Source organism: Lycorma delicatula, chromosome 8 (genome assembly GCF_047948215.1).
Source record: "Lycorma delicatula isolate Av1 chromosome 8, ASM4794821v1, whole genome shotgun sequence".
In the NCBI taxonomy this organism is placed as follows: domain Eukaryota; kingdom Metazoa; phylum Arthropoda; class Insecta; order Hemiptera; family Fulgoridae; genus Lycorma; species Lycorma delicatula.
This window is the reverse complement of record NC_134462.1, coordinates 52,446,782-52,463,508: the sequence shown is the minus strand read 5'-3', so window position 1 is coordinate 52,463,508 and position 16,727 is coordinate 52,446,782.

Here is a 16,727-nt window from a genome sequence, read left to right as displayed (position 1 = left end):
GATATCACCTCAAAATTAAACTAGTTAAATCTCAAATTTCAAGGGGAATATCATAATATTTCAGATATGATAAGTGTTATAAATGTGTTTGTAAAGAAAGTGAAGTTATGGATTACACATTTAAACAGAAATTCCCTTTCACACTTTCCAAATTTCAATTAAATTCTAGAAACAGTCAGAGTTTGACAATAGATTTAGCCAGTTTTCAGTACTTGAACCAGTGATAATGTTTTTCAATAATCCAATCACTTCTGTTGACATTAGTGAACTTGGAAATAGGGTGTGTGAAATATTCTGAAAGTATAAAATCGAAGAATTAGAAATGGAGATTTTAAATTTTCAAAAAGACCTTTCTTTAAAATGTTCATATGCAACATGTGGCAATATATGGACTCTGGTGGACAGAGAAAAATATCCCATTCTCCTTAGTGTTGTACTGAAAATATATTCATGCTTTGGTTCAACATATCTTTGTGAAGTTGCATTTTCATCAATAAACATCATAAAAAACAAGTACTGATCCTGCCTGACGAACTCCTATTTTGATGACGCTTTAAGAGCAGCTTGTTCCAGCTACACACCAGATTTTCCTCAACTTGGAGCTAGCGTGCAGTGTCAAATTTCACATTAATTATGTGGTGAGTAAATATAATTGATTTCTGTTTCAAATGTTTTTGTCATTATTATAAATTACAATTATTGATTTTGTTAGTAGCAGCAGTAGTGTGGAGATAGTCAAAATGAATCCTGGGACCCACACAGCCTTCGTAATCATTCAGATGCACCCCTAGTTGTAAAAAGGTTGGATAGTGCTGATTTAGACTAATCATAAACTTTAATTTTAAGTATTGTAAATTCAAGCTACTTACATTTGAATTATTTAGGGTTAGAGAAAATCTAATTGTAAATTCATTCTGAGTCAGGGTTAGCTTATGTTGATGTTATCATTACAGTTTGGTGATAACATCAAATTAAATTAATGATGAAAATTATTTCAAATATTGTGTTTATCGATTGAATTTTGTTTATACATTAAGCAATTACTGATGGATTAGTAATCTTACTTTAATGTATTATTATAATTATCCATGCTCTCATTTTCTACACTCTTACTTATATAATGTTTTATTCATGTAGTCTTCCTCATTAAAATTTGTAACTAAATGACTAAAGTTGTAAAGAAAATAAATAAGGCCAAAAAGGGTTTCCTGATCATATCGTTCAGTAGGTGCTCCTCTGCATGATCTGAACACAAAAATAATTCAACTAACCTCACACTTATTGCTGTGAATAATCTCAACCACTGGTTGCTCTACTTCTTACTAACTTACATAGAATGTTATTTTTCAGGATACATTAGCTGCTTTGTATAGTGATTTGACTGAAAGAGTTTTTACATGCCTTTATGATAATGAACAAGTAAGTATATAATTTTTTTTAACGTTTAGCATTTTATATTTTTATTATGACAGAAGTGCAATTTTATTTATGGATTTTATAATGTAATTTCTGATAGAGTTTGTAGGTTCATTTATTTGAGGGTTAATAAAATTATAAAAACCATTAAATAACTTTCAAACAGTTCAAAATAAAAAAAAAATAATTTAGCAACTGCTTCTACCTTCAAAAGCAATATTTTCTTCTTTTTTTTATGAGACTACATTAACCCAAGCTCTTATGGAAAGGAGCAACTCAAAACATTTTAAATGGGATTAGAAGGGTTGTGACACAACCCTTTGTTGTAAAATGAAATTATTCATTAGAAAACTAATGAACATTTATTAAAGAAAGACAACATTACAGATTATTTATTACAAGAAACACATTAAAGGATTAAAATTGAATTGACTTGAATGTTCATGACTTAAATTCCAAAAGAATTTTCTAGTTTTGCAAGAGATGTTTATGAACTTGTATAAATCTTTACTAGACATGATTCATGCCTTGCGTACTCTGACAATGCACTGGATGGTTGTAAAAACTTAAAACTGCATTTACCATTTCATTTTGTGGGATTTCATGAGCCTCTTGATAAATTTTGTCTTGAAGTTCATTAATATCATGAGGGACTGTTTTAATTACTTAATCTGCAACGTATTCCCCACATGTGGAAAATTATTTATGTAAAGTCCAGAGACCATGCTGCTCACTCACTGTTGCTTCTTTTTCTAATCCATATGTGAGGAAAAGTTTCATTCAGTAATGAACTTCAACACTGAAATGAATTGATCTTCATCATGCTGAGACCACATTTCTCCAAACTTTTTCCTACATGAATTTGAGGTCACATACATGATCTTTTTTAGCATAATTTCATGCCTTTGTAAAGTAAGATTCCTATCAGTAAAAATATGACCCATTGATATTTCCTCCTTTTACTTCCATCCAAACATTTACCATTTGGAGAATGCTTCAACCATCCAATGAGGATTATTATCTGATTATTCACTGTAATTATGTCACTCTCTGTTCTATTCAACAGAAATGTTTCTTCATCACTTAAGATAATATTTTTTTATGAATTGGGGATCGTGGATCATTATCAACTTTTCCATCATTAGTTCATAAAACTCAGTCAAAATAATTTCTGACAACTGTGATTGATATAAAAATTTTATGGGATTTAAAATGGTTTTAATGCAATTCTTAATCAACTGATAAGCAATTATTATTATCATGCTCCTGTGGGCCTTCTCTTATAGATTTTTAACTTTTTGGATTTCACTTTTTTTTTAAAATTACATCATGTCTAGTAAAATTTCATCAGTAACACTTTCAGGACTTATATAACTCTCTTTTTCTGTTTAGCCTCTGGAAAAAATGTAAGGTATTACTTTGGAGGATGAATAAGGATGATATGTATGAATGTAAATGAAGTGTAATCTTGTACAGTCTCAGGTTGACCATTCCTGAGATGTGTGGTATTCAAATACTACCATGTGATGAGTGGTATTGGTAGTGTTCAAATTCGTATAAAAATAACTAACTGCCTTTACTAGGATTTGAACCTTAGAACTCTCAACTTCAAAATCAGCTGATTTGCGATAATGAGTTAACCACTAGACCAGCCCGATGGGCTCAAGATTTCTACATCTATTATCCTTTACTTTATTTTTTATTCTTTTATAGTTCTGCGTACAGTTGATCTTACTGAAGTTTAAATAAATTATCAAATGGTCTTGTGAGATCATCATTCATACATACATCATTTACATACATGAAGTTGTTTGCTTGTATTGAAGTTGTAAGCTCCATTTCTAAAAGTTGTTAATAAAATTAAAACAAAATAATAATTACGCCTGATACTTTCCAAATTACAAAAATACTTAGCAGAGATTCAAACATGTGAGCATGAAGGCTAAACTGTTGGGTAAATCAGATTATTTTTATAGCTTATTTTGAAGAGTTCTTCTAAGCAACAGTAGTAGTGACACAAAATCAATAGCAGTAAATATAAAAAAAGTAATACAGATAAAAATAATAGAAAGACAATAGCTTGTTGGCAACTATGTTATATGCTTGTGGCTATTTGGTATTTTAACAATGCACAATAACTAATTGCTGATACTTGTCAACTGTTGGCCAGTGTGCATGTGGACTAATTATTGAAATCTTACTTTCTATATAACAGAGACAGTGATACAATTATATACAATGGTACAAGATATGTTAAAACAAATGCAATTTCCCACCATTCGTGATAGGTTTATCATTGTTCAAAACGTTTTTGGTTATATAGTTTTTTATTTTTAAAGTGATTCTTTTTAAATAATTAGTTAAAAGATATTTGAATAAATAAGTTTATTAAATAATTTTCATTAGTTATAAACAAATGATTAAATATAAAAGAATTAACATTAATAATCAAATTGTTAATGCAGCAATGAGAAATAGTTCACATGGCTGGGTGCTTCCAATACTATTGAGGAGTTTTTATATATTCTTTTATACTTTACAAATAAGTACATACCATGATCCCGTGATCAGTTTTAAAAAAAAAAAGAAAAGATGCCATTGTATATAAACTATTTTGATGCTAGATGCACCATTTTAAAATTATATATTGTGAAGGTTACTAAGATAGACTTGAGGATTTTTTTAAGTCACAACATTACAGAATATTTAATTATGTTAAAAAAATCCATGTCAAATGGTAGTAGTAACATAGCCACTGAATTTTGGGCAACAAGTCAACCACCATTTGGTTACAATTTACCAGGTTGCAGAATGAGTTAGACAGGATGCAAAGCTGGTCACATATTGTCTGACTAGCTTGGTGTGTGTGTGTATATACATATATATGCCAAATATCAGCTGTATATATATAAATAAAATTATGTTGTTCATAATATGGGAATTGAAGAGATGAACACATATTTTTTAATTCATAAAACATGTCAAATTTGAATCATTCAAGATTAAAAATTACAGAAAGAAAAACAATAATGAAACATTTGAACATGATTTCTGGCTTTGGGATATAATAAATGAAATTTAAATTATTAAAAATGCATAATTTTTATTTAAATATAGTTTCATTATTACTCTTTGGGTTGTAATAATAGCAAAATAATTTATTTCAATGACCAACTAATAATATGTATCTACAATTTAATTATATTTTTAATTAATTTATTATTTAAAAGAAATTTCTTCTTGAACAAGCAGAAATATCTATAAAAGTACTCAAAAATTAGGAGAATTTCTGCTAATAATTCCATTCCATTAATTTATTCAAGTCGGAGTGAATGTAATAAATATATATATATATGTTCACTGTGAGTTTACTAACTAAGGAGTACATAACTGCAAAGTTTCTAGTTTCCAGCTTTTCCATTTTTTATAGCTAAATCCACTTTTAATCCAAGTTTAATTTAAATTTCTTTATGGTTTTAATTTTTACTTATTTTTCCTAAGGAGTCCCTTTGGAATAAATGTAAATTTCAGCTTTCTAGTTATCTTAGAAACAGGAATATCAGTAAACAATTTCATTTGATGTGCTTACAAGTATGTAAAATGTTTAATATATACCATGAATCTTCTTGTTCAACATCTAATAAATATTTGTTTTTATTTTATTTCAGGGAATAATAGTGCAAAGCTGAACAGTAAGTTTCTAAGATTAATTCTTTTTTTTAAAGTATACATATTTTAAAAATATATACATATTTTCTTTTTTGACCTTTTTTTTAAATGTAAATATGTTGATTTATTAATAATTATTAACCTCTGATTGTAAAAATGTTTGAATTAAAATGAAAAGTACATAAAATTTTATTTCATTAATAATTTCTGATATTTTTTCATATTATTTTTATTATTGAATTATTATTGTTAAAACATTTATTTTACAATCAGAGGTTAATAATTATTAATAAATCAATATATTTAAATTTAAAAAAAAGTTAAAACAAATATATCTACATAAAGTCGATTTGAACCCATGTGCCTTCTCCTTGTAAGATCCAGATATTTCATTAATTCAAATTTTATTTGGCTATAACTCTGGAACCACTGAAAATAAGTCCCGCTTATCACATATCATTGAAAATGATGAACATGTACTTATATGTTTAAATTCCATGAGCGCCTTGCAGACGATTAGCGACATGACATGTTGCTGTCTGTAATATATATAGTCTGAAATAGTTATCAAAGACCAGATTAAATAATTAATAGTAAGTAAAGTTCAAATTAAATTTTTAATTGGTAAGTCTGACAGTTATCTCTAAAATGACTCAATGTTACACAACTGTGAGCTTCTCCTGGATCCCTAGTCATATTGGGAATTTCAGGCAATGAGTAGTGCACTGATCGTGTGGCAAGAGTTTTGTTTGCAGCCTCTTTTCACTAATTATGTTACTTCGGATGACTGTCTGTTTTCTGAAGAGGGTGGTCCGTGACGAGTGGCAAAGTGAATAAAATGCTACTATCAACAATAATCTTCTTCCAGTTATGAACACTGTCACCGTGGAGCTCCTCATGCAAGAATAACCGTCAAAAGGAGGTTATTATTTGTTGTTTGCGAATAGGGCACACTAGGCTCATTCTGATATCTCATGACTCAGACCGATGCACCCATTTGTGTTTGCTGCAATCACCAACTAACTGTACACCGCATCCTGTGGATTGTGTCTTTTATTCAGCATTGCATCAGAAGTTTAAACTAGGGCCTAACTTTCAAAATATCTTAGGAAACAATGAGACGATGTTATCAAATGTTTTACGATTTCTTAAGGCTGTCCATTTATATTCAAGTATTTGATTTTTACTACAGTTTGTTTCAGCTACTTACACCATTTCACATATGACAGATATTAATTTTATTGTTTTATGTAATATTTCATTGTGGTTTTATTTCGCTTTTAGCATACGCCATAGGCGTTTTACATTTATGCTGTGTTATATTGTTGAGCTTTACTTATTACCTTAATAGTTAGTTTTTAATATTTATTTATTTATTATATAAATATCATGTCCAGGCACTGATGATGACATTTCTGTGCTTAGGAAAATAAAGTATGAAAAATGATTTTCTGTTACTAGTAACATTTATGAATAACTGGAGCTTTATTTTTATTTATTTCTTCTTTGTTTAACTGCTATTGGGTCAATCCGTTTGAAGTTACCCAAGGGTGGTTGCTTGACCAATTAAAAAAAATTAAAACTTACCCACTTGTTTCGTACATGTTTCAGAACATTCAAAATTTTTTTTTTTATTTTTTATTTATATATACCTATAACAGCCATTTTTGTTACGGCGTGCACTCTTATTTTTGTAATTTTAAGGACTTACGGAAAACATCATAACTAAAGAACTATTGTTCCTGGAAGAATAAAACAAAAAGTAATTTATTCATACTTTCTCAAGGTAAAAGATTGGTCCAGTGGTTTATTTACTTATCTTTCTTCTTTCTAAAATTACCAATAAAGTTGAACATGAAAAACAGTGAAATTTCACTTTTGGTAATTTTCTAAGAGGCAGGGACGGCATACACAGTTTGAATTATTTTTTATATCTAGGTATATGTTAATAGTTTTACCATAAATAATATTAATGATGATATAATTACCCCTATATTTTTATGAATTTTTGAAACTAATTTTTTTTTTTAAAAAGTTCAAATCTTGGCTTCAAATAACTCTGATAGGGCTGGTGATAAAATAGCCATATAAGAAGTGGATTTGTTGTGAACATAAACAAGTGAGTGAAATGTTATGTATATTTCGTGGGCCCCATGAATGCTAAGGGTGGCCCTGTGAAACTGGCTGTATGCCAGAGAAGTGTTTTCATGTAAATGATTGGCGAGTTCTTTGCTTGCCACCCTCCTTGAATTTGTGGGGTTGCCCTGAAAAACTAGAATAAACCTCTCAAAATAAATATAAATGAAAAGAATCAAAATTGTAACACTTATCAGATTATTTTTGAATTATAATTTTATTATTCTAATAAAATTGTCCTGTACATTCATGAGCAATATAGAATAAAAATGTGGGTGTAAAATAAGAGAATATGTTAATAAATTTACAGAAAACAGAAATTGCACAAAACATTAAAACAAAAGTAATAACAATCAGTATTTACAAAAATGTTAAATAATGCTTCTTATCAAGATGAATGTATGAAACAACAATTTTCACCAAAATCAAAAACAGTATTTAATGAAATTGTATTTTTCTGGCTTATATTTTGGCAAAATCTTTTATTAAATCATTGCCTAATTTTTCACTTATTCAATTTTCAATGGACAGTAATGTTAAATATGGGTCAATCCATTTGAACTGGCTCAAAAAACATAAGCTCGATGCTTGACCAATTAAAAAAAAATTGAAACTTACGCACTTATTTCCTACATGTTTCAGGACCGTAAAAGTATATTTTTAATGTTTTATTTAAGTAGTTTATCTGTGGTGGCCTTTTTTGTTACTGTGCACACACCTCTTTTTGTGATCGTAAGGGTGTACAGAAAAAATCATAACTAAAAAACTATTGATCCTGGAAGGATAAAACAAAAAGCAATTTAATCATATTTTCTCAAGGTAAAAGATTGGTCCAGTGGATTATTTACCTACCTCTCTTCTTTCTAAGAGAAGTTGAACATGAAAAGGTGAAATTTCACTTTGGTAATTTTTTTCAAGAGGCAGGAATAGGATATTTAGTTTGAATTATTTTTTTTGTATATAGGTATATGTTAGTAGTTTTACCATAAATAACATTAATGGTAATATACTTATCCCTAAATTTTTATGAATTTTTGAAAATTAATTTGTTTTTAAAATCAGATTTTGGCCTCAAATAACTCTGATGGGGTTGGTGATAAAAATCTCAAATTTGCCACAATGTACAGTGTTTTTGTAGATGTTTATGGCAAATAAAAAAAAGTTTCTTGTGTATTGTACTAATAAAAAAGTTATAACCTTTCAAAATCATGAAAAACTATGAAAAACCATTTTGACTTACCAATCAAGTGCTCCAAGGGGATTTCTTGTCTTCTTTGCACTTACATTTTTTTATATTTAGCCCCTTTGGTGTTGAAGTTGACGTTATCAATATTTAAACATTTTTTTGTTTTTTAATGATAGGTCGTAATTTAATGATAAATTAACAAATACCAGTAACCTAATACAATTTTGATTCAAAAATGCTTGTAAAACTTACCTAAACTGAGATGTCAGTGGGTAGCCTACATTTTTTTTCAAGAATTCATTTTTATTTTTATAATGGTTTATTTTTGTAAACATTATCAAAGAAAAAATAAATTGTAGCAAAATTCTAATTATTCTTCATTGAAATAAGCCCGTCTTTGTAGCAATGAAAGTTTATTATTTAGTGTGGTTAACCAACAACTGATATCTCTAATAATTCTTTTGAAATTGTGCGAGAACAATCTGTCACTGTAGTTAGTTAGTTGATGCAGGTGATACATCCAAGATGCTACAAACAGCATCCAGTTGTTCAATGTTGTCATGTGGAGCAATGTATTGCTCTTGGTCTTCGCATTCATATAGTTTTTGTTCTGCTGAGAAAAAATACTTTTGAAACAGTTAACACAAAGAGAATTTCCAGGAACTAAATTTAAATGGGAAAATGAGTTAAGAGTTCCTTAAGAGTATCTAGTGTTATTTGTTGGAAGTTTTCTATCTGTTTTTTTTTTATGAGTTCCCAAAGAGTCACAACAGAACTGTCCATACAGATGAATGAATTTTGACAAAAACGTTTTTCATGAATTTTTACAAACACTAGTGACATCTGAATTAACACGTAAAAAAATAAGTTATTGGTTTTCATCACTAAATTCACAAATTTTAATGAGTTCTTTTGGCACTGTTCCATACACTGTTTTATGATACTCTTCATTCACACAAATTCCTATGGAACATTGTTTTATGTAAAATTACTTGAAAATAATATAAAAATTTAACTGATTTTAAAATTTTCAAACATAATATTATTAAATAAAACTTATTTATTTTATAAACAGTTCCAAACACAGGGTGAAATTTGAGACTCGGTAAAGATGTAAACAGGTCACTGATTAATGTCAGGTTGACCAGTCCATAACTGTAAAGCTAAATTTTCCTGACTACTGTAAATGACTTCAAGTGCCTGTTATAACATGAACACTGCAGTTGAATATTTCAAACAAGTCTATTTCAACCATAGTAATAGGTATAAAAATATTAAAGTGCCAAGAAGACAAGAAACCCCCTTGGAGCATTTATTTATTAAAATGGTATCCCTTTTACCAGGTTTATCATGATATTTGAGAGGTTATAACTGTTTCATTTGCCATAAATATCTGCAAAAACATTGTAAGTCATGCAAATTTGAGATTTTTATCACTAGCCTAATCAGGGTTATTTGACGCCAAAATTTGAATTTTTAAAAAAAATTAGTTCTCAAAAATTCATAAAAATTTAGGGGTATCACCATTAATATTATTTATGGTAAAACTACTAGCCATATAATAGCCACATACTAGCCATATATATACCTACATATAAAAAAATTCAAACTGCGTATGCCATCCCTGCCTCTTAAAAAAAATTACCAAAAGTGAAATTTCACAGTTTTTCATGTTCAACTTTATTGGTAATTTTCATTTACAAAGAAGAGAGAGACAAGTAAATAAACCTCTAGACCAATCTGTTACCTTGAGAAAATATGAATAAATTGTTTTTTTGTTTCATCCTTCCAGGACCAATAGTTTTCTAGTTGTGATTTTTTTCCATAAACCCTTACAATCACAATAATAGGGTGTGCATCATAACAAAAATGGTCACCATGGGTAAACTGCTTAAATAAAAATTAAAAAAAAAAAATAGTTTTAATGTCCTGAGACATGTAGGAAACAAGTGGTTAAGTTTTAATTTTTTTTAATTGGTCAAGCTACCATCCTTGGGTCACTTCAAATGGATTGATCCTTGAATTTCCGCTACTCTGGTGAAATGTGTTCAAACTGAAACTTTTAGTATGTTAATTAAGGGGTAAAATTGGTGATTTCATATTGTTTTTAACCTGAAAAATCGCCTATACTAGATCACAGAATCGTATTTGCAGCAGTTTTTTAGAAATCGGGTGAAAACTAATAAATTGAGGTATAAAAACCTGCTTTCTATGTTTTGACGTACAATAACTTAACTGGGTAATGAATACATAAAACTTTTAAACAAAATTTGTAGAGAATTTAATTCTGAAAAAAATTATGTAAAATAAGTTGAATAAAACAAAGAAAAGTTAGAGAAATTTGAATTTTATTTAGAAACGGTATGCTAGATCAAAGTGCATTATACGTACCAGTTTTTGTTCAATAATGAGCCTGCCATCTTCTATGCATTTCTTGGCACGCTTCTGTACTGCTTTTGTTGTTCTTTTTAGTTGTTCAGATCTGTCCTTTAGTTGCTCATATGCATCCATAATACAGATAATTAATTCCTCATGAGATATTGTATAACTCGTATCGCCTGGCACCCTCATGGCTGGACACGTTGCATAATACGACTCCTTTTCTTTTCTAGACAAAGAATTCCCATAATAATAACCTTTGATTACTTTATATGCACAATGTTGACAATACACTTAACACGAAACTCACCAACATCTGGCACCGGTAGATAGACCATAAGTATGTTCAGCACTAATAGTGGCCTGTAACAACACTATTTTGTTTTTTTAATTTGAATTTAATAGGCTGGTTCCTACCGGATGCTGAGGTACAAAATGATAAGACTCCTTGATTAACAAATTGAGTGACATTTAATAACTAAAAAAATGAATTTACTGAACACAATGAATTTGATTGCATTTATTGAAAATGGACTATACTCTTACACAGCTCATGAATTAAACACTGCCCTTGCCCACAACACTCACTAACTCCCTTCCAATCCACACCGACCTGCCCAATCTCCCCACTCCAGCACTCTCTCTCCCACCCCACACTAACATACACATCCAAACGCATACGCTCCAACAAAATTATTACTAGATTTATATGCTATTTGTGTACCAATTCCTTTTCTAAATAAATTTATAATTTGTAAGTTTCAGGCCCTGTACAATTAAATAATATAAATTTTTTGCCCCTTTTATTAATATTCTGCAAACTTAAATTTGTATATTTATACATAATTGATTATTCTTTTTTTTGTGCATAGTTTGTCTACCATGTCTGCAGTAACCATTAAATATTACTACTTTCTTTATTTATTTAAGTTCAAATTTAGAATTTGTGCAGCTTATTGGTAATTTCAGTGCTTTACAGGCTGACAGTTTTTGGCTTATCAGATGGTTTGATTTGTTGCGTGTTGTTATATCCACGTTAGAAGGTTTCCTGTAAGTACTGAATTATAAGCTGTAATGATTTCTGGTTATTGTAAGGTCTAAATAATTATTTTCTTTTAGAAAAGTAAGCTCTTTATTTCTGTGCAAACTATTAGGTAGACTGTTCGTATTATTAGGTAGGCTCATTATGTATATTTTTATTATGTATTAACAAATACATCAGCATATTGAAAATATACAACAATATTGTGATCTTTTCTCAAGACATTATTTATCTTTAAGTCCAAATCTTGCAAAAATATTTCAGATAATATATACTACCTTTTGGGTCCTCCATCATTGGTCCCTTTTTTGTTGGTAGATATTATTGAATATTATTGAATAGCTTTGTTTTATGGTAATATTTAACAGACTCTAAATCTGTTTAATATTAGCCAAATTAAAATTATTGTATAACAATTTATCAGTTATCATAATGACTTCATCTGTAGAAAAGTTTGTGTACATATTCTTTTTATCAAAGGAAATCATACACGATTTAAGACATAGTGATAATTGCATAATTTTATCAACTAAATCAGTACTACTTTTAACATTGAAGCTGCATTATAATCTCATATTTGTCATCATTGTATTAGACCAAATTTAATATATTTATAAATTAATTAAATTTAATACAAAATTATTTGTCAAAACATTTTTATTAAAATGTTTTGACATTTAATTCTATCAATTTGGTTAGTATGTGTATTTATTTATTATTTCTTCAATCTCCCTCTATGAATCATGAGACCTTATCGATGATGAGGGGGCTTGAGTGCTCAGTGATACAGAGTAGCTGGACTGAAGGTGCAACCATATCGGAGAAGTATCTGTTGAGAGCCAGACTAAGGAATGATTCCTGAAAGAGACCAGCAGTTGTCTTTCAGTAGTTGTTAAGGCCGCTGGTCAAGAGGACTTAAACAGCCGTAGCAACATCACTCAATCTTCTGAGGACTGCGTATCTGAAAGCAATGGAAAACTACGAGGCTTTTTTTCCAAGAAGATGTAACTTTGCATTTTCATGTAACAAATATGGATACGCCTTCCTTGGTAAAATATTCCAGAGGTAAACTAGTCCCTTGTTTGGATCTCCGGGTGGGGACTACTAACAAAGGGGTCACTAGAAAATTAAAAAATGAAATTTTATGAGTCGGAGCGTGGAATGATAGAAGTCTAAAAAAGGTTGGTAGGATAGAAAATTTAAAAGAGGGTGATGGATAGATTAAATGTAGATGTAGTAGGAATTAGCAAGGTTTGGTGGGAAAAGGAAAACGAATTTTGATCAGGAGATTGTAGAGTAATTAACTCAACTTCAAATAAAGGCAGGCAGAAGTAGGTTTCATAATAAACAAGAAGAGACGGACGGAAGAGAGCAGAGTATTTCAAATTGGATAGTGATGAAATCATTGTAATAAGGATAAAATCAAAGCCTAAGTCGACAATGATTCTTTACATCTATATGACTACAAGTGCTAGTAATGATGAGGTAGAGAGTGTATACGAAGAAATTGACAAAGCAATTATCAAACACATAAAAGGGGATGAAAATTTAATAATAGTTGGAGATTGGAATGCAAGCATTGGAAAAGGGAAGGAAGGAAATATAATAAAGGATCATTCACGGGAACCGGATATTTTTGAAGTGGGTTGTACTCAGGCGTTCGTGGTGGGAGGGGCACGTGGCTGGTGTCTGACGTTTCCTATGTTCATAGCATTTACATTTTAGTCGTTGAGATGGAGCCGTGGACGCTAGACCAACGCCTGTACGCGTATGACAGTTTTGTGCGAAATGACGAATCCGTAACTGCTGTTCAGCGAGATTTCCGCCGTCAGTTTAATATCCATCGTAATGCAAGTGTTCCGTCTCGTAACACAATATTGCGATGGGTAAACAACGTTCGAACAAGCGGTTCAATATTGAAGAAAAAACCACCGGGTCCCCGACGAACTGCTAGCACTCCGGAGAACATCGAACGAGTAAGGGAAGCCATTGTCAGAAACCCACGCCGCTCTATTCAGAGGCATTCAGCAGCGCTTCAAATAAGCACAAGTACGGTAAGACGAATTCTGCATACAGACCTGCATTTCCATCCTTACAAGATAGCCGTCGAGCAGCAGTTAAACGAACAAGATTTCACGCAGCGATTACAATTTTGTCGACAAATGCTTACCGTTTTTGAAGAAAATGAAAATTTGTTGTTGTTAATGACTGACGAAGCCCATTTTCATCTGAATGGCTTCGTCAACAAACAGAATTGCCGGTATTGGGCAGAAAGAAACCCACATCAGCTTCACGAGAGACCACTTCATAGCCCAAAGGTGACTGTCTGGTGTGCAATAGGAAAGGTAGGTGTTATTTGACCGTACTTTTTTGAAGAAAATGACGCTGCCGTAACTGTAACAGCTGATCGTTACATTGCGATGTTGAATATGTTTTTCATCCCTGAGTTACGAAACCGGGGAATCGATTTTCAAAATGTGTTATTCCAGCAGGATGGAGCTACAGCGTACACAGCGAGGGCAACGATGGCTGTTCTCCGTAACTTGTTTCCGGGACGGATAGTTTCCAGATTCGGCGACATTCCTTGGCCCCCTCGGTCCCCCGACTTGAGTAGTTGTGGTTTTTTTCTGTGGGGGTTTCTGAAATCGCGTGTGTACGGCAATAAACCGCGTACATTGGAGGACCTAAAGATCGCAATTCGACATCACGTCACCCAGATTGATGTAGACATGCTGCAAAGAATTGAGGCCATTTACCGTGAAAGGCTACAACAATGTATTGCCCAAAATGGACATCACTTGCCGGACATAATTTTTCGTTCATGAGTAAGTAACAAATGCTTTGATTTAACAAGTGTTTCAGTACCAATAAAACTTTTTTAAAGTAAATATTCAATTTTTTATGACTATTTTAAAAACATCCGGTTCCCGTGAATGACCCTGTATTAAAGGAAAGGTCATTAGGTGGGTGGAATATATTGAAGAATTATATGGAGGAAATGAATTAAAAAATGGTGTTATAGAGGAAAAGAGGAGGTTGAATAGGATGAAAGGAGAGAAACAATACTGAATTTAAGAGAGCATTAAAAGATTTGAATAGCAGAAAGACTCCTGGAATAGACAGAATACCTCCAGAACTACTGCACAGTTCAGGTGAAAAAGCAATAGATAGATTATACAAAATGCTGGATAATAAACAGCATATAAGAGAAACAACGAATGGCTTCTCTTGTGCCTCAAGAGGTTTATAACACCACAACCATAAGAAAGACTGAATGAGATAGTGTGCAGCTAGTAATTTGTGATCCTTCACCATATAAAATTTAAAAAATGAATACTTACAACAAAATTTGGGCAAATATTTTCAGTTTATCACTCTTCCGCTTCTGAATTGTCCAATTCTTTAATTCCCTACATGAATTCAGTTTATGTAAGAAAGAATGATTTGATGATGATAAACCCACAGACAATTGTGGTTTTCTTTTATTTAAATTCAAAGTTTTGCTCATAACTGATTTATTTAGATTATCTATTTCACTTTTATTCAACATTGATCTATTTGTACATTTTCTTTTCTTTTTTGCAGTATTTTCAATCAATTCACTTAAAGGGATATCATCTTCCGAGGCAAATATCTTGAGTAAATGGATTTTCTCAGGACTGGAGATGTTCTTGCTGTTTTTGAGGCGGCTGAAAAAATTTGTTTATTTTTGTTCAGGTAATTATTTCTAAAAAGCGAAAATTAAAAGCGGCATTTTTTGGATCTACAACAAATAAAATAACACAAATGAAAACATAAAAAATTACAATAAACAAGTATTTTGTACGACAAAATGCATAAAGTTTTCTTTAAATAGTAATTTTTATTTTCACCTAGGTATTTTCAATCATTTTTTGTAAACCATGCTGCTGTTTTACAATGTAATTTTTTAAGTAAAGTTATTGCTGGTAATTTCTTGGGTAGGGAGATATAAAAGTGTATGAGTCTACTTCTTAATCATTTAATGTATAGATGTTATGAGTTTCTAGTAATTTTCTCTCTAGGCATGCAGTCACCTGCCACGGACATCTAGTCTTAATATCCCATTCCATCTTTCCATTATTAAGTACAGCATCCTCCATTTTTATTTTCCTTTTCACAACCTAAGCAATCAAAATTGTCTTCACTACATAGCTAAAAGAAAGACAAAAAATTACATCTGGGTTCATAATGTTGTTTTCAGTATAAGATTTTTCATGGTTTTTTTTTTGTCAGAATTGGTGTACTAGTTCTTACATTCAAATACATAACCTTGTTTTTTAACGAAATCTTGTGATAATTTACATTTTTGAGGCATTTATTTTCATATATAATTTTCTTGATCTCAAAATTTTATGTTTTTATTCAGTTTTTCTTTTTTGAAGAGATTGGTGAGTGTTGATTTCCTTTTATATATTAATTATTAAAAATCTTGTGTGCCTTGTAAGATATACTAATTTAATTATATTGATAATTTATATGTATAAGGTTAACACTTGCTTTAAATATGAAGTAATATAAATGTGTGAAATATTAACCATACACAACACAACACAATGAAAAATTACAGTAACAGAGAACTTAAATAAAATGTTCCAGTATTTTTTTTTTAAAGCTGGTTAAATATTAGGTTACCAAGGGACAACATAAAAAAAGTGGATACTTCAAAAATTAAAAAAAAAAGAAGGTTTTAATTCATCTATTTTATCTGTAATCCATTTCTTAAATCTCCACTGCATTCAAATATTTGGATGTATAAAATATAAAAGTGAAATGATCTTTACAGCAACATGTAATTAGGCATTTCAAGGTTTCTTTGTTACCCATTGTTTAATTTATTGTCCATTTAAGTCATTTAGTTGTTGCAAATTAATGAAGCTT